Source organism: Callithrix jacchus, chromosome 15, assembly GCF_049354715.1.
Source record: "Callithrix jacchus isolate 240 chromosome 15, calJac240_pri, whole genome shotgun sequence".
Classification (NCBI taxonomy): domain Eukaryota; kingdom Metazoa; phylum Chordata; class Mammalia; order Primates; family Cebidae; genus Callithrix; species Callithrix jacchus.
Genome location: NC_133516.1, coordinates 72,228,663 through 72,248,767, shown reverse-complemented (window position 1 = coordinate 72,248,767; position 20,105 = coordinate 72,228,663). Strand labels below are relative to the sequence as shown.

Sequence of the window (20,105 nt, the reverse complement as noted above, 5' to 3'; positions counted from 1 at the left end):
TTATCCACCATGACCAAGTAGGATTCATCCTACTTGATCAAGGCTAGTTCAACATACGCAAGTCTATAAATGTAATTCACCACATAAACAGAACCAAAGACAAAAACCAAATGATTACATCAATTGATGCAGAGACCTTTGACAAAATTCAACAGCCCTTTATGCTAAAAACCCTCAATAAACTACGTATTGATGAAATGTATCTCAAAATAATAAAAGCTATTTACGACAAACCAACAGCCAATATCATACTGAATGGGCAAAGACTGGAAGCATTCCCTTTGAAATCTGGCACTAGACAAGGATGCCCTCTCTCACCACTCCTATTCAATATAGTACTGAAAGTTCTAGCCAGAGCAATCAGACAAGAGAAAGAAAGAAAGGGTATTCAAATAGGAAAGGAGGAAGCCAAATTGTCTCTATTTGCAGACGACATTATCGTATATCTAAAAGACCCCATCGTCTCAGCCCAAAATCTCCTGAAACTGATAAGCAACTTCAGCAAAGTCTCAGGATACAAAATCAATGTGCAAAAATCACAAGCATTCCTATACACCAATAACAGACTTAAAGAGAGCCAAATCAAAAACGAACTGCCATTCACAATTGCTACAAAGAGAATAAAATACCTAGGAATATAACTAACAAGGAACATAAAGGATCTCTTCAAGGAGAACTACAAACCACTGCTCAACGAAATGAGAAAGGACACAAACAGATGGAGAAACATTCCATGTTCATGGTTAGGAAGAATCAATATCGTGAAAATGGCCATACTGCCCAAAGTAATTTACAGATTCAATGCTATGCCCATCAAGCTACCAATGACCTTCTTCACAGAACTGGAAAAACACACCTTAAACTTCATATGGAACCAAAAGAGAGCCCACACAGACAAGTCAATTCTAAGCAAAAAGAACAAAGCTGGAGGGATCACACTACCAGACTTCAAACTATACTACAAGGCTACAGTAATCAAAACAGCATGGTACTGGTACCAAAAGAGAGATATAGACCAATGGAACAGAACAGAGGCCTCGAAGGCAACACAACATATCTACAACCATCCAATCTTTGGTAAATCTGACAAAAACAAGCAATGGGGAAAAGAGTCCCTGTTTAATAAATGGTGTTGGGAAAACTGGCTAGCCACGTGCAGAAAGCAGAAACTGGACCCCTTCCTGACACCTTACATTAAAATTAACTTCAGATGGATTAAAGACTTAAACATAAGACCTAACACCATAAAAACCCTAGAAGAAAATCTAGGCAAAACCATTCAGGACATAGGTGTAGGCAAGGACTTCATAACCAAAACACCAAAAGCATTGGCAACAAAAGCCAAAATAGACAAATGGAACCTAATCAAACTCCACAGCTTCTGCACAGCAAAAGAAACAGTCATTAGAGTGAATCGGCAACCAACAGAATGGGAAAAAAATTTTGCAGTTTACCCATCTGACAAAGGGCCGATATCCAGAATTTACAAAGAACTAAAACAGATTTATAAGAAAAAAAAACAAACAAGACCATTCAAAAGTGGGCAAAGGATATGAACAGACACTTTAAAAAAGAAGACATACATGAGGCCAACAAACATATGAAAAAATGCTCATCATCACTGGTCATTAGAGAAATGCAAATCAAAACTACATTGAGATACCATCTCACGCCAGTTAGAATGGAGATCATTAAAAAATCTGGAGACAACAGATGCTGGAGAGGATGTGGAGAAATAGGAACACTTTTATACTGTCAGTGGGAGTGTAAATTAGCTCAACCATTGTGGAAGACAGTATGGCGATTCCTCAAGGACCTAGAATAGAAATTCCATTTGACCCAGCAATCCCATTACTTGGCATATATCCAAAGGATTATAAATCATTCTACTATAAGGACACATGCACACGAATGTTCATTGCAGCACAGTTTACAATAGCAAAGACCTGGAACCAACCCAAATGCCCATCGATGATAGACTGGACAGGGAAAATGTGGCACATATATACCATGGAATATTATGCAGCCATCAAAAACGATGAGTTCGTGTCCTCTGTAGGGACATGGATGAACCTGAAACCATCATTCTCAGCAAACTGACACAGAACAGAAAATCAAACACCGCAAGTTCTCACTCATAGGCAGGTGTTGAACAATGAGAACACATGGACACAGGGAGGGCAGCATCACACACTGGGGTCTGTTGGGGGGAAATAGGGAAGTGACAGCGGGGGTTGGGGAGTTGGGGAGAGATAGCATGGGGAGTAATGCCAGATATAGGTGAAGGGGAGGAAGGCAGCAAATGACACTGCCACGTGTGTACCTATGCAACAATCTTGCATGTTCTTCACATGTACCCCAAAACCTAAAATGCAATTAAAAAAAAAAAGAATCAGGCATGGAGAAGTAAAGCAGTTTACTTTGGTACCTCAAAAACCAAGAAGAAAAACCCAAGGCTACTAACTCTGTTCTATAATCTAAACTTCACACCTCCATAGAAATTGAATCTTGAGATTATTCTACTGGGAAGGAGAAAAGAAGAAGAGGAAAAGGACAGAATAAAGGAATAAGGGGAAAAAGAACACAACCAATCCTCATTCAACAAGTCACCTAGAAAGGCCAGGCACAGGGGCTCACTCCTATAATCCCAGCACTTTGGGAGGCCGAGGTGGGTGGATCACGAGGTCAGGAGTTTGAGACCAGCCTGACCTACATGGTTAAACCCCATCTCTACTAAAAATACAAACATTAGCTTGGTGTGGTGGTGCATGCCTGTAATCCCAACTACTTAGGAGACTGAGGCAGGAGAATCGCTTGAACCCAAGAGGCGGAGGTTACAGTGAGCCAAGATCACACCATTGCACTCCTGGGCAACACAGTGAGACTCCATCTAAAAAAAAAAAAAAAAGTCACCCAGAATAAGGCTAAAAAATGTAAGAACCAAATCAACATCCTCCCCATCCCCAACATGCCCCTAAATGCCACATCCTTGTTCTCAAAAGAGAAAATTATTTTATCTAGAACTAATTGTGAAATAATGCAAAATAAGTTATCACGGTCATGCTCCCTCTAAAAACTATCACAGTGCTACCACCTCTTACATCCTTGTGCAGTTTTGTAAAAGAGTTCTAAGGCACTAAATTTTTATATTTATATTTTTACTTTTATTCTTTACATGTCTGTATGTTTACAGAGAGAAGGTTAGGAGCCCATATAGGTCTCAACAGACTGATACAAAGTATGGCTCTTATTTCATAGTTAGAAAATTTTAAAGTGAACTAGATCTGAGCAGTCAATTATCCACTTAATAAATAAAGAAACTAAATCCTAAAATGGTTAAGAGACTTGCCTAAGATCTCGCAGCTTAACAAGTAGAAGAGTCAAATCAGGCTCTCTGCTCCTCCTGTTCGACATCTTGTCTCCCATCGCCAGCCACATCCCTGAGACACCATGGGGAAGGTGAAGGTCGGAGTCAACGGATTTGGTCGTATCGGGCACCTGGTCACCAGAGCTGCTTTTAACTCTGGTAAAGTGGATGTCGTCGCCATCAATGATCCCTTCATTGACCTCAACTACATGGTCTACATGTTCCAGTATGATTCCACCCATGGCAAATTCCATGGCACTGTCAAGGCTGAGAATGGGAAGCTTGTCGTCAATGGAAATCCCATCACCATCTTCCAGGAGCGAGATCCCTCCAAAATCAAGTGGGGCGATGCTGGCGCTGAGTATGTGGTGGAGTCCACTGGCGTCTTCACCACCATGGAGAAGGCTGGGGCTCACTTGCAGGGGGGAGCCAAAAGGGTCATCATATCTGCCCCCTCTGCTGATGCCCCCATGTTCATGATGGGCGTGAACCATGAGAAGTATGACAACAGCCTCAAGATCGTCAGCAACGCCTCCTGCACCACCAACTGCTTAGCGCCCCTGGCCAAGGTCATCCATGACAACTTTGGTATCGTGGAAGGACTCATGACCACCGTCCATGCCATCACTGCCACCCAGAAGACCGTGGATGGCCCCTCTGGGAAACTGTGGCGTGATGGCCGTGGGGCTCTCTAGAACATCATCCCTGCCTCTACTGGTGCTGCCAAGGCCGTGGGCAAGGTCATCCCTGAGCTGAATGGGAAGCTCACTGGCATGGCCTTCCGTGTCCCCACTGCCAACGTGTCAGTGGTGGACCTGACCTGCCGCCTGGAAAAACCTGCCAAATCCGACGACATCAAGAAGGTGGTGAAGCAGGCATTGGAGGGCCCCCTCAAGGGCATCCTGGGCTACACTGAGCACCAGGTGGCGTCCTCTGACTTCAACAGCGACACCCATTCTTCCACCTTCGATGCTGGGACTGGCATTGCCCTCAACGACCACTTCGTCAAGCTCATTTCCTGGTATGACAATGAATTTGGCTACAGCAACAGGGTGGTGGACCTCATGTCCCACATGGCCTCCAAGGAATAAGACCCCTGGACCCCCAGCCCCAGCAACAGCACGAGAGGAAAAGAGGCCCTCACTCCTGGGGAGTCCCTGCCACACTGAGTCCCTCACCACACCGAATTGCCCCTCCTCACACTTTCCATGCAGACCCCTTGAAGAAGGAGGGGCCTAGGGAGCCCCACCTTGTCGTGTACCATCAATAAAGTCCCCTGTGCTCAGCCAAAAAAAAAAAAAGAGTCAAATCAAAGTTGAATCTAGACTTCTATTCATCACACCACATTTATAGCTATGCCCAGTTAGAAACTAGACAGTACCTTATCTAAAGTGATAATTACACTCGGAAAAAAAAGTTTATATTATCCAAATTCTCATACCCATCTGTTCCACAGCATCAGTCTTTTTATAAATTTATAAGAATTATAACTATTGGTTGGGCATGGTGGCTCACACCTATAATCCCAGCACTCTGGGAGGCTGAGGCAGGCAAATCACTTGAGCCTAAGATCGAGACCAGCCTGGGCCACATGGCAAGACCCCATCTCAGGTGAAAATACAAAAAATTACCCTGTAGGAGAATCACCTAAGCTCAGGAAATCAAGACTACAAAGAGCTGAAATCACGCCACTGCATTCCAGCCTGGGTGATGAGAGTCTGATGCTGTCCCACAAAACAAACAAAAAAGAATTTTAACTGTCAACTAGGTTATGGTCAGTACCTTCTTTTTTTCCGTAGTAAAATTTTCTTGGTAAACTGATTTAATAACAAAAGGTTATTTGGTGAATAAAAAGGAAAGGCAAACAGAGGTGAATGGTTTTAAAGAATATGTTTAGCAACCAAAGACATTAATACAGTAATCTATCCATTTGGCAAACTTTGAAATGCCCACTAAGTGTCCAAGCACTGTACTGGACCCAACAAACATAAAAGATACAGGATATTTTGGTCTAGGTAGGAAAAAGTGAACACCATAAAGTGTTAAGAGCCACAATGGGAAACCTGGGGTTCTGTGGAAGCCCAGAGAAACAGCATCTATCTTGATCTGGAGGGTCAAGGAAGTCAGCTAGCTGCCTACACTCCCAAACAGTAAGATTTACTCCAGAAAGCTCAGGCTTCTCATAATTTCTTTTTAAAAAAATTTTTTCCTGTAGTGGCGCAAAGTGCAATCTGGGCTCACTGCAACCTCTGACTCCCAGGCTCAAGGTATCTTCCTACCTCAGCCTCCCATTGGGAGTATAGGTACATTACACCACACCAGCCTGCCTCAGCCTCCCAAATTGCTGGGATTACAGGCATGAGCTACCTCCTGGCATCCTTGCACATCTTAAAATAAGGATGTATTATGTTTATAACCAGAAAAAATATGGATGGCTATCAAAATAGCACAAAGAGGATAGGAAGAAAATGATGGAAGCTTGAACTATAAGGTTTGTAAGAGCAGAAAATTGATCTTATTTACTACTATATCACTAATTTCTTGTATAGCACCTGGTACACAATAGGTACTTAATAAATGTCAGAATAAACAAGTGAATGAGTGAATAAATGAACACTCTGAAGGCTCAATGGGGAAGACACATTTCAGAAGTAAAAAAGAAAGAAATTAAAAATAACCCCAAGTTTTGTAGACTGGTTGGAGAAATGAATGATGAGCCATTAATCAAGGTAAGTAAAACTAGAGGAGGTATAGGTATATGGGAATGCAAAGATATCACTGCAAAATGCCAATGAATTTGGTAGAAGACATACTAAGTTTTAGGAACCAGCAGGACCTCAAAATGCAGATGTCCAGCAGGCATCAGGGAAGTGCAGGCTGAATGTGCAAATCTGAGTATCATTTACATGAAGTTTATATCAGAGACCACAGCTATCATATATCATATTTTATGAACTCTCACTGCTCTTAATCAACAACATAATAAGATATGCAGATGAAAATGGAATATACCCACTATTCTGGGTGCCCTAACACCCAACCTGACCTTTATCCCACTGATTTCTAAACTTACGATTATGAAATAAATATACATTATGCTTTGGAGACTTCACCTCTCATGTGTTTCCTAATGGTATACAAAGACCCACAGCTATATTATATGTATATATATTTTTTCTTTTTTTGAGACAGAGTTTTGTTCTTGTTGCCCAGGCTGGAGTGCAATGGTGTGATCTCAGCACACCACAACTTCTGCCTCCAAGGTTCAAGTGATTCTCCTGCCTCAGCCTCCCAAGTAGCTGGGGTGTCTTCATGTTGGTCAGGCTGGTCTCAAACTCCCAACCTCAGGCGATCCACCCGCCTTGCCCTCCAAAAGTGCTGGGACTGTAGGCATGAGCCACCATGTCTGGCCATATTTTATATTTTCACTATTTGCTACAGAATTCTTGGCTCATAGATCCAGGGAAGGAAATAAATCCAATACATTTGGCATTATTTATCATAAAGATACAAAGTGTATATATGGGTTTTATTCACTAAAAACGGGAAAATTATCACAAAATAATGGTTTGTCACATGATACTGATTTTTTAAAGTTCCAGTTTGAAACCTGAAATACTTTTGAAAAAAAAGTCTTGAGAGAGCATTCTTTATCAACAATGTTTTTATAAATATTTATTCTCACTATAGGACAGAAAAAGTTATTTTTTGATTCCTGTTTCACCTAATTCCAAGATTGCAACATCATAATCCTTCCAACCATCCTCACCTCCACAAGTCTCATCCCTGTCCAATTCATCCTACCTCTGAGTTAAAAAAAAAAAAAAGAAACCGTTCATTTCCTTTGTTTCAACTCTACCTCCCAAAGTCCACTCTTCATACCTTAAACTGATCTTACTCAAAACTGAGCTTCTATTTCCAAATGGTCAAGAAATGGGTGGGGCTAGTCTCACAAACACAGAAATACAAAGGTACAATTCATGTATCTCCATGCTTTCATTCATGTTATTTTTCACACTTGCAATGATAGCCTTCTTCTTCAACATTCCAAACAGATAACAGCACAGATCAAATCCTCCTCTACTCACTTCAGCAGTCACCTATTCTCTTCCTTCTTTATATTTCCATAATATAAACCATATGGTCTTAGTTTTCATGTTTTCCTCTTACACACTGGAAAGTAAGTTTCTTGAAGTGCCATATCAAATCTAAATTCCTTAACAATACCTTAGGTATTCAATAAATACTAATTCAGTGTTAAGTTTAAATCTGTCTCTAAATAAATAAATATCTAGTCCCAACCTGGTAGGGGTAGAAAATATGACATAACTCTACCAGAGCTAAGAAAGAACATAGAGCCAAGCAAATAACTGAAGCCACAGAACGTGGCTTATTTCACATTTCCCAGTTCAGCCTATCTGGTGACTGCATTTGCTTATTTTCAAGAAACTGACTTTAATGCCATAGTAGAAATAAGTTTTTAAAAAATAACACCAGAATGAACTGAGTAGACCAGAATGAACTGAGTCACTGAATCAGAGCTAAAAGAGAAGCGATTCTAAAGATAAGAAATGAGATTCCAGGTCACACAGACAGTTGGTGGCATACAAACACTAGAACAGAGGCTTCTAATTTCTAGAAGAGTAACAGGTATTTACTGTGTGCCTATACATGCCAAGAACTCTGCTACACACTATGTTAGACTAGTACCCACTCTTGTACATCAAGATACTTCCCACAGATGTTTGAAAACATCTAAAATATTAATTTAAGGCTTATATTCTAAGGAAATCCCAGTGTTAGAAGACAATGCCCACATCTCTAACAAATACATTAAAATAGGCAGGCATAGAGAAAAAAAAATACAAGCAGGAAAAAATTTGAAATTACAAATAATTTACTCTTCCTTTTCTGGCTATGAAAATTCACATGCTATTGTTTACCAATAAAGAGATTAAAACCACCAAAAGGCATTTCTACCCAAATTTCATAACTCAATAGTTTAGGAAAAAAGAGCATTATTCCTGTCAGAAAAAAATAATGTTTTTGTCATATCACAGTGCAGAATTAACTCTGCCATGGGATTAGAGTACAGCCATCTGAGGACAAATGCCTAAGCAAAAAAAGAAACAATACTGGAATCTGATTAAGACCCCTCAAGAATATGGCATTTAGCTGCCTCTTTTTTTTCTTTTGAGATGGAATCTTGCTCTGTCACCCAGGCTGGAGTGCAATGGTGCAATTTTAGCTCACAGCAACCTCCATCTCTGGGGTTCAAGCGATTCTCCTGCCTTAGCCTCCCAAGGAACTGGGATTACAGGCGGGCACCACCATGCCCAGGTAATTTTTGTATTTTTAGTAGAGACGGGGTTTCACCATGTTGGCCAGGCTGGTCGTTGTACTCCTGATCTCAAGTGATTCACCCACCTTGGCCTCCCAACGTGCTGGGATTACAGGTGTGAGCCACCATGCCCAGCCTAGCTGTTTCAATGGAAACTTTCATCAAAGGATCTCAAAACAAATGTTACTGACATTATCAATAATCAAATCGGTGACACTATGGCTAAAGAAAGAAATGTATCAATGACCTAAAGAATTCGATACTGATATTCTGAAACCCAGCCCTCTGTTTAAAAACACCTAGTTTTGTGTGCAGTAGTGTACATAAAGAAATGTGTGCATAAAGTACTGTACATAAGAAACATACATATTTGGTCTTTGCCCCTGATACCCAACAGAGTTCCTAAAACCCTTAGGTTTTCCTCAGTAACAGACGCACTTTTTGTTATTCATAACACGTTACTTTCAACCACACCTGAGTTTATGCTAATTAGGTGACTCTTGGTGGGCCTCTAGATAGCTTCAAGATATGGCTGGTTGCCAAGGGAGCCAACCAAGTGATTAGAGTATTGGTACTTTTAGTCCTCCACTTCTCAACATTTGGGGAAGAGAACTGGGGACTAAAACATGGGGTTTGGAAAGATTCCTGGGTAGTGAATACATGGAGGTGCTGGGAGGGTGTTATGCCCAGAGAGGACATGAAAGCGCCACACCCCTCCCCTATAGCTTGCCCTATGTATTTATTTCATTTAGCTGTTTCTGAGTTATACCCTTTATAATAAACTGGTAAACATGAGTAAAGTGTTATCCTGAGTTCTATGAGTCTCTCCAGTGAGGAAGGGGTGATGGGAACCCTGAATTTATAGCCAAGCCAGACAGAAGTATGGGTGGCCCAAGACTTGTGACTAGCGTACAAAGTAGGGGCAGTCTTTTAGGACTGAGCCCTTTCATTTATGAGAATCTGACACTAACTCCAGGTAGATGGTACCAGAATTGAATGGAATTGTTGAACACTCAGTGTTGGAGAACTGAAGAGTTCGTGAATTAGATGTGGTATGGGAAAACCCCATAGGTAGTAATTCTTAGGCTTTATTTGTAAAGTTTGATGATATAAATGCATTTGTTGATGTAACCTCCCAACTTACCTTGCTGCACATGTACAATTAGAAAACCCAAAAATGTAAGCAATACTGTTGAATATAGTTGCTACTAAGTTTAAGTTGCATTAAGTTTATGCCATCTATGTGCCAGGCATTAAGCTCAGCACAAATTATTTGTAGTGTACAAAACTCTGAGAGATAGATACTGTTCTCAGCAAGAGACAATTAAATTTCATAAATGTCCCACCATACATAGCAAGTAGCAGAGTTAGGAACTAAAGCTAGTTTTAACACACAAATTCCTGCCAACTTCTACATTACAGCAACCTTTACTTTTTAGCATTTAGTGTAAAATTATAAACTCTAACAATCCTTGAGAACAGCATCCTCAAATGTTCTTGAAAGACTAATCTTAAAAAATTCTCTCAAATAAAAATAAAATAGAAATCACAGGTACATACCTAGTACTCTATTTGTCTACACATTTTTCAAGAACTGCCTTTTTTCTAGCATTATACTCCTGCTGACAAACATTTCATTTTTTTTCTCCTCCAGTTAATAAGGAACTAAAGTCACCAAGATATTACATTCTCTTCAGTACGAATATCAGCAATGAGGGAAGAGGTCACTAGAAATTAAAAAATCTCTGATGGTAGTTTGTATTTATGTGGGATTGGTGGTGATATCCCTCCCCTTTATCATTTTTATTGCTATTTGATTCTTCTCTTTCTTATTAGACTGGCTATTTTGTTGATCTTTTCAAAAAAGCAGCTCCTGGATCCATTGATTTTTTGAAGGGTTTTTCGTGTCTCTATCTCCTTCAGTTCTGCTCTGGTCTTAGTTACTTCTTGTCTTCTGCTAGCTTTTGAATTTGTGTGCTCTTGCTTCTCTTTTTTTTTAGACACAGTCTTGCTCCATCGCCAGGTGCCAGGCTGGAGTGCAGTGGTGCGATCTCGGCTCACTGTAACCTCCGCCTCCCGGGTTCAAGCAATTCTCCTGCCTCAGCCTCCTTAGTAGCTTGGACTACAGGTGTACGCCACCATGCCCAGCTAATTTTTGTATTTTTAATAGAGATGGGGTTCACCATGTTGGCCAGGATGGTCTCGATCTCCTGACCTCGTGATCCGCCCGCCTCAGCCTCCCAAAATGCTGGGGTTACAGGCATGAGCCACTGCGCCCAGCCTTTAGTTCTTTTAATTGTGATGGTAGGGTGTTAGATGTTACGATTGTGATATTATGATTTTAGATCTTTCCTGCTTTCTCTTGTGGGCATTTAGTGCTATAAGTTTCCCTCTATACACTCTACACACTGCTTTAAATGTGTCCCAGAGATTCTGGTATTTATCTTTGCTCTCATTGGTTTCAAAGAACATATTTATTTCTGCCTTAATTTCATTATTTACCCAGTAGTCATTCAGGAAGAGGTTGCTCAGTTTCCATGTAGTTGTGTGGTTTTAAGAAACTCACTCAAATCCTGAGTTCTAATTTGATTGCACAGTGGTCTGAGAGACTGTTTTGATTTCCATTCTTTTTTTTTTTTTTGAAATGGAGTTTTGCTCTTGTTACCCAGGCTGGAGTGCAATGGTGCAATCTCGGCTCACCGCAACCTCCGCCTCCTGGGTTCAAGCAATTCTCCTGCCTCAGCCTCCCAAGTAGCTGGGACTACAGATGCGCGCCACCATGCCCAGCTAATTTTTGTATTTTTAGTAGAGATGGGGTTTCACCATGTTGACCAGGATGGTCTCGATCTCTTGACCTTGTGATCCACCCACCTCGGCCTCCCAAAGTGCTGGGATTATAGGTATGAGCCACTGCACCCAGCTGATTTCCATTCTTTTGCATTTGCTGAGAAGTATTTACACTAAAGTACGATGTGGTGCTGAGAAGAATGTATATTCTGTTGATTTGGGGTGGAAAGTTCTGTAGATGTCTATTAGGTCCACTTGGTCCAGAGCTGAATTGAAGTCCTGGATATCCTTGTTAATTTTCTTTTTTTTTTGAGATGGAGTCTTGCTCTTGTTGCCCAGGCTGGAGAGCAATGGCACAATTTTGGCTCACTGCAACCTCTGCCTCCCAGGTTCAAGTGATTCTCCTGCCTCAGCCTCCCAAGTAGCTGGGATTACAGGTGCTCACCACCAGGCTAATTTTTGTATTTTTAGTAGAGACAAGGTTTCATCATGTTGGTCAGGCTGGTCTCGAACTCCTGACCTCGTGATCTGCCCACCTTGGCCTCCTAAAGTGCTGGTATTACAGGCATGAGCCACTGCACCTGGCCATCCTTGATAATTTTCTATCTCATTGATCTGTCTAATATTGATATTGGGGTGTTAAAGTCTTCCACTATTATTGTGTGGAAGTCTAAGTCTCTTTGTAGGTCCTAAGAACTGGCTTTATGAATCTGAGTGCTCTAAATATTGGGTGCCTACGTATGTAAGATAGTGAGTTCTTCTTGTTGCATTGATCCCTTTACCATTATGTAATGCCTTTGTCTCTTTTCATCTTCGCTGGTTTAAAGTCCATTTTATCAGAGACTAGGATTGCAACCCCTGCTTTTTTTTTTTCTCTCCATTTGCTTCGTAAATATTCCCCCATCCCTTTATTTTGAGCCTGTATGTGTCTTTGCACATGAAATGGGTCACCTAAATACAGCACACCAAAGGTTCTTGACTCTTTATCCAATCTGCCACTCTGTCTTTAATTGGGGGCATTTAGCCCGTTTACATTTAAGGTTAATATTGTTACATGTGAATTTGATCCTGTCATAATGATGCCAGCTGGTTATTTTTGAGACAGAGTTTCGCTCTTGTTACCCAGGCTGGAGTGCAATGGCGTGATCTCGGCTCACTGCAACCTCCGCCTCCTGGGTTCAGGCAATTCTCCTGCCTCAGCCTCCCGAGTAGCTGGGATTACAGGCACGCACCACCACGCCCAGCTCTTTTTTTGTATTTTTTTTAATAGAGACGGGGTTTCACCATGTTGATCAGAATGGTCTCGATCTCTTGACCTCATGATCCACCAGTCTCGGCCTCCCAAAGTGCTGGGATTACAGGCTTGAGCCACCGCGCCTGGCCGATGCAGTTTCTTCATAGCATTGATGGTCTTTACAATTTGGTATATTTTTGCAGAGGCTGGTACCAATTGCTCCTTTCCATGTTTAGTGCTTTCTTCAGAAGCTCTTGTAAGACAAGACTGGTGGTGACAAAATCTCTCAGCATTTGCTTATCTGTAAAGGATTTTATTTCTCCTTCACTTATGAAGCTTAGTTTGGATATAAAATTGTGGGTTGAAAATTCTTTTAAAAATGTTGAATATTGGTCCCCACTCTTTTCTGGCTTGTAGGGTTTCTGCAGAGAGATCCACTGTTAGTCTGATGGGCTTCCCTTTGTGGGTAACCTGACTTTTCTCTCTGGCTGCCCTTGACATTTTTTCCTTCATTTCAACCTTGGTGAATCTGACAGTTATGTGTCCTGGGGTTGCTCTACTCGAGGAGTATCTTTGTGGTGTTCTCTGTATTTCCTGAATTTGAATGTTGGCCTGCCTTGCTAGGTTGGGAAAGTTCTCCTGGATAATATCCTGAAGAGTGTTTTCCAACTTGGTTCCATTCTCCCTGTCACTTTCAGGTATACCAGTCAAATGTAGATTGGTCTTTTCATATAGTCCCATATTTCTTGGAGGCTTTGTTCATTTCTTTTCTCTCTTTTTTCTCTAATCTAATCTTGTCTTCTTGCTTTATTTCATTAAGTTGATCTTCAATCTCTGATATCCTTACTTCCACGTGATTGATTCAGCTACTGATACTTGTGTATGCGTCACAAAGTTCTCACGCTGTGTTTTTCAGGTCATTTATGTTCTTCTCTAAACTGGTTATTCTAGTTAGCAATTCATCCAAACACCTCTATGCAAATAAACTAGAAAATCTAGAAGAAATGGATAAATTCCTGGACACATACACCCTCCCAAGACTAAACCAGGAAGAAGTCAAATCCCTGAATAGACCAATAACAAGTTCTGAAATTGAGGCAGTAATTAATAGTCTACCAAACAAAAAAGTCCAGGACCAGACAAATTCACATCTGAATTCCACCAGAGGTACAAAGAGAAAAAGGCAGTCCTTCCTAACTCATTTTATGAGGCCAGCATCATCCTGATACCAAAACCCGGCAGAGACACAGCAAAGAAAGAAAATTTCAGGCCAATATCCCTAATGAACACAGATGCAAAAATCCTCAATAAAATACTGGCAAATCAAATCCAGCAGCACATCAAAAAGCTTATCCATCACGATCAAGTCGACTTCATCCCTGGGATGCAAGGCTGGTTCAACATATGCAAACCAATAAACATAATCCATCACATAAACAGTACAAATGACAAAACCCACAATTATCTAAACACACGCAGAAAAGGCCTTCAACAAAATTCAAGAGCCCTTCATGCTAAAAACTCTCAACAAACTAGGTATTGACAAAATCTATCGCAAAATAGAGCTATTTTTATGACAAACCCACAGCCACTATCATACTGAATGGGCAAAAACTGGAAGCATTCCCTTTGAAAACCAGCACAAGACAAGGATGTCCTCTCTCACCACTCCTATTCAAAATAGTATGGGAAGTTCTGGCCAGGGAAATCAGGCAAGAGAAATAAATAAAGAATATTCAATTAGGAAAAGAGGAAGTCAAATTGTCTGTTTGCAAATGACATAATTGTATATTTAGAAAACCCCATTGTCTCAGCCCAAAATCTCCTTAAGCTGATAAACAACTTCAGCAAAGTCTCAGGATACAAAATCAATGTGCAAAAATCATGAGCATTCCTATACACAAATAACAAGAGAGCCAAATCATGAGTGAACTCCCATTCACAATTGCTACAAAGAGAATAGAATACCTAGGAATAAAACTTACAAGGGATATGAAGGACCTCTTCAAGGAGGACTACAAACCACTGCTCAAGGAAATAAGAGAGGACACAATCAAATGGAAAAACATTCCATGCTCATAGATAGGAAGAATCAATATCGTGAAAATGGACATACTGCCCAACATAATTTATAGATTCAATGCTATCCCCATCAAGCTACCACTGAATTGTAAAACACTACTTTAAATTTCATATGGAACCAAAAAAAGAGCCCACATAGCCAAGACAATCCTAAGCAAAAGAACAGTTGGAGGCATCACACTACCTGACTTCAAACTACACTACCTGACTTCAAACTACACTACAAGGCTACAGTAATAAAAACAGCATGGTACTGGTACCAAAATAGACATACAAACCAATGGAACAGAACAGAGGCCTCAAAAATAACACCACACATCTGCAACCACCTGATCTTTTACAAACCTGACAAAAACAAGCAATGGAAAAAGGATTCCCTATTTAATAAATGGTGCTGAAAAATTAGCTAGCCATATGCAGAAAGCTGAAACTGGATCCCTTCCTTATACCTTATACAAAAATTAACTCAAGATGGATTAAAGACTTAAACGTGACACTAATCCAAGATGGCTGATCGCTAACAGCTTGGGATTGTAGCTCCCAGTGAAAGCGCAGAGAACAAGAGGACACCAGACTTTGAGGTGAATTTTCATCGCTCACAGACCAGAAGATTCCCAATGGTGGAGACCCATGGGTCGCCAGCGCGACTCTTGTGGCCGATGCGGCAGCTCTTGGTGCAGAGTAAACGGGACTGGTTCCCCTTCTGACCGATGTTTGGAGCTCCGGGAAGGCAGAGCCACTTATTACAGACTCAAGAAGAAAGCCAGACCAGAGATTCCCAGGCAGAAGAGCACCATCTGTCTTATACCTACTGTTTTGGCCAGCACAGTGGGTTGCTCAAATTCCAGCGCTAGGAATCAATAAACTGGACATCCACTCAGAAACCTAATTAGAAAGGCGGTAATTGTAAAGATGACAGATGGATAAATTTATAACAAAGGGAAGAAACCAGCCTAAAAAGGCTGAGAATACCCCAAATCAGAACCCCTCTTCCTCTACAGGGGATTACAGTTCCTCATCAGCAACGAACAAGCCCTGATGGAGAAGGACTGTGTTCCATTAACAGAAGTAGGCTTCAGAAGGTGGATGATAAGAAACTTCTGGGAGTTAAAAGAACTTGTTCTAACCCAATGTAAAGAAACTAAGAACTTTGAAAAAAGATTTGACGAAATGCTAACAAGAATAGATAATATAGAGGGGAATATAAATGAACTAACGGAGTTGAAAAACACAACACGAGAACTTCGCGAAATATGCACAAGTTTTAATAGCCGAATTGACCAAGCAGAAGAAAGGATATCAGAGGTCGAAGAACAACTCAATGAAATAAAACGAGAAGAAAAGATTAGAGAAAAAAGGATAAAAAGAAATGAGCAAAGTCTCCAAGAAATATGGGACTATGTGAAAAGACCTAATTTACGTTTGATAGGTGTACCTGAATGTGACAAAGAGAATGAATCCAAGCTGGAAAATACTCTTCAGGATATTATTCAGAAAAACTTTCCCAATCTAGCAAAGCAGGACAATATTCAACCCCAGGTAATACAGAGAACACCACAAAGATATTCCTCAAGAAGAGCAACCCCAAGGCACATAATCGTCAGATTGACCAGGGTTGAAACAAAGGAGAAAATACTAAGGGCAGCCAGAGAGAAAGGTCAGGTTACCCACAAAGGGAAGCCTATTAGACTTACAGCAGATCTCTCAGCAGAAACCCTACAAGCCAGAAGAGAGTGGGGGCCAATATTCAACATCCTTGAAGAACAGAACTTTCAACCCAGAGTTTCATATCCTGCCAAACTAAGCTTCACAATTGAAGGAAAAATAAAATCTTTTATGAACAAGCAAGTACTCAGAGATTTTATTACCACCAGGCTTGCTTTGCAAGAGCTTCTGAAAGAAGCATTATACATAGAAAGGAACAACCAGTATTAGCCTTTCTAAAAATATACCAAAAAGTAAAAAGCGTCAACATAAAGAAGAATTTACATCAACGAATGGATAAAATAGCCAGTTAACATCAAATGGCAGTAACCCTAAATTTAAGTCGACTAAATCCCCCAATCAAAAGATACAGCCAAAACCTAACGGTATACTGCATCCAGACCCATTTCACATCCAAAGATACACAAAGACTCAAAACAAAGGGATGGAGAAAGACTTACCAACCAAATGGAGAGCAAAAATAAATAAATAAATAAAAAGCAGGAGTTGCAACTCTCGCATCTGATAAAATAAGATTTCAAAGCAACAAAGATATAGTGGTAAAAGGATCAAAGCAACAATAAGAGCTAATGATCCTAATACCCAGATACATAAGACCCATAAAGAGATTTAGACTCAACGAGACAGAAAATTGATGAGGACAACCAGGACTTGAACTCAGATCTGGAACAAGTAAACTTGATAAATATTTATAGAGCTCTCCATTTTAAATACACAAAATATACATTCTCCACTTTAAATACACAAAATATTGATCAGCCATTATTAATACCCATTTTTAAAATAAAGCAATATTCCAGTTCTCTCTCCCTCTTTTTCTTCCTCTTTCTTCCTCTCCTTCACTCCTTTTTTTTTCTTTCTTTCCTTCTTTAAAAAAAAAAAAGACTCAAACGTAAGACCTAAAAACATAAAAACCCTAGAAGAAAACCTAGTCCATACCATTCAGGACATAGGCATGAGCAAAGACTTCATGACTAAAACACCAAAAGCAATGGCAACAAAAGCCAAAATAGACAAATGGGATCTAATTAAACTACAGAGTTTCTGCACAGCAAAAGAAACTATCATCAGAGTGATCAGGCAACCTATAGAATGAGAGAAAATTTTTGCAATCTATCCATCTGACAAAGGGCTAATATCTAGAATCTAAAAGAACTTAAACAATTTTAGAAAGAAAAAAACAACCCTATCAAAATGTAGATGAAGGATATGAAATATGAACAGATACTTCTCAAAAGAAGGCATTTACGCAGCCAACAAACATATGAAAAAAGGCTCATCTTCACTGGTCATTAGGGAAACACAAGTCAAAACACATTGAGATACCACCTCACGCCAGTTAGAATAGCAATCATTAAAAAGTCAGGAAACAACAGATGCTAGAGAGGATGTGGAGAAATAGAAATGCTTTTCAGTGTTGGTGGGAGTGTAAATTAGTTCAACCATTGTGGAAGACAGTGCAGCAATTCCTCAAAGATCTAGAACTAGAAATACAATTTGACCCAGCAATTCCATTACTGGGTACATACCCAAAGGATTATAAATCATTCTACTATAAAGACACATGCACATGTATGTTTACTGCAGCACTGTTTACAGTAGCAAAGACTTGGAACCAGCCAAAATGCCCATCAATAATAGACTGGATAAAGAAAATGTAGCACATATACACCATGGAATACTATGCAACTACAAAAAAAGAATGAGTCATGTCCTTTGCAGGACATGGATGAAGCTGGAAACCATCATTCTCAGCAAACTAACATAAGAACAGAAAACCAAACACTGCATGTTTTCACTCATAAGTGGGAGTTGAATAATGAGAACACCTGGACACAGGGAGGGGAACATCATACACCAGAGCCTGTTAGGGAGTGGGGCTCTAGCGGAGGGATAGCATTGGGAGAGATACCTAATGTAGATGACAGGTTGATGGGTGCATCAAACCACCATGGCACATGTATACCTATGTAACAAGCCTGCATGTTCTGCACATGTACCCCAGAACTTAAAGTATAATTTAAAAAAATAAAATTGACCATCTTAAAGTATACCATTCGGTGGCATTAAGTACGTTCCCAGTGTTTTGCAACCACCTCTATATAGTTCAAAAATATTTTCATCATCCTAAATAAAACTCCAAAAATATTTTAAAAGAAAAGAAAAAAGAAATCAGAAAATCTACAAGAGAGATCATGTAGTCTGAACTCTTGCAGGAACACCTTCTGTAGTATCGCCAATCCAGCCCATACTTGACTATCTTTAATGACAGAGACCTCACAATTTAGTCTACTTCATTTTGGCACAGATACTATGTTAGAAAAGTCCTCTCCTTAATGGAATAACATCCACTTCTGCAGTAGATTCTGCCTACTGTCTGTTCTCTGTAGCAATATAAATATGGAGTCTATTCCTTATTTAAAACAACTTCTCAATATATTTAGATAGTTACATTTCCAAGTATTATCCTCAGTAGTAAAATCCTAATTCTTCATAGACTGATGGTAAAATGATTCCAACTAAAGTCTTTAGAGAAAAATTTAAAAATATTTGTTAAAAATTTAATTACATTTACCTTCAGAGCACCAGTATTCACTGCAACATTATTTGTAACATCAAAAGTGCTAGACACAGTTGTCAATCCAACAGCCATTTCTCTCTTCTTCCTCATTAACCAGAACTCACATTTTGTTCAATAGTAATGATTGGTTTCAGGTAATATAGCTATTATATTCTCTTTCCTAGACACACTTGGGGTCAGGGGTAGCACTATAACTCCCAATGAAATGTAAGGAGACATTACATAGGGAAGTGCACTCAAAAGCATGGTCTGCTGACCCCATAGCATCAGCATTACATGGGAGCTCAACAGAGATACAAATTCTCAGGCCCTACTCCAAACCTATGGATTTCAGAATCTCTGAAGTAGATTCCACAAATATGCAATATGAACTCTATTTTAACAAGCTCCCCAAGCAATTCTATGTAGACTAAAGTTCACAAAGCACTGTTTAGGAGACTTCTGGGATTTTTTTATTTCCCATATAAAATGGCACCACCTTCCCAATTAAAAAAAAACAAAACTGTTTTTGAATGCAGTTGGTTGTGCTGCTTGGAGCTGAGGCAGCCATGCTGCAACCACAAGGTGACACAGGGAGGCTGAAAAGCCAACATAATGAGGAAAACAAAGGTGAGGGGAAAAATTCTGAGTCCTAAATATTTCTGAGCTACTGAACTAGTGCTGAATTACCTATCTCCTTGCTTTTATTTATGTAAGACAATTAAATGTTTTTACAGCTCTAGTCACTGTTAATTTCCTGTTTTTTTTTTAAATTATTATTTCCACAATTTACAACTGAATGTATCCTAATGATATACATTTTGTCTACCCATGGAAATTTTTTTTTTTGAGACAGAGTCTTGCTGTTGTCCAGGCTGGAGTGCAGTGGTGCAATCTTGGCTCACTGCAATCTCCCAGGTTCAATCAATTCTCCCACCTCAGCCTCCTGAGCAGCTGGGATTACAGGTGCTCACCACCACGCCCAGCTAATTTTTATATTTTTAGTAGA

At 40.0% G+C, this 20,105-nt stretch overlaps 1 protein-coding gene and 1 pseudogene across 32 annotated transcripts in view; one reads left to right on the top strand and one right to left on the bottom strand.

Moving 5' to 3' along the window:
- TMCC1 (transmembrane and coiled-coil domain family 1) overlaps positions 1-20,105 on the bottom strand; it is a 254,921-nt gene that overhangs the window by 216,916 nt on the left and 17,900 nt on the right. The window lies entirely within an intron of this gene.
- LOC108588487 (glyceraldehyde-3-phosphate dehydrogenase pseudogene) lies at positions 3,435-4,668 on the top strand (annotated as a pseudogene). Its single transcript, XR_013527532.1, has one exon. The product of XR_013527532.1 is annotated as a glyceraldehyde-3-phosphate dehydrogenase pseudogene (transcript).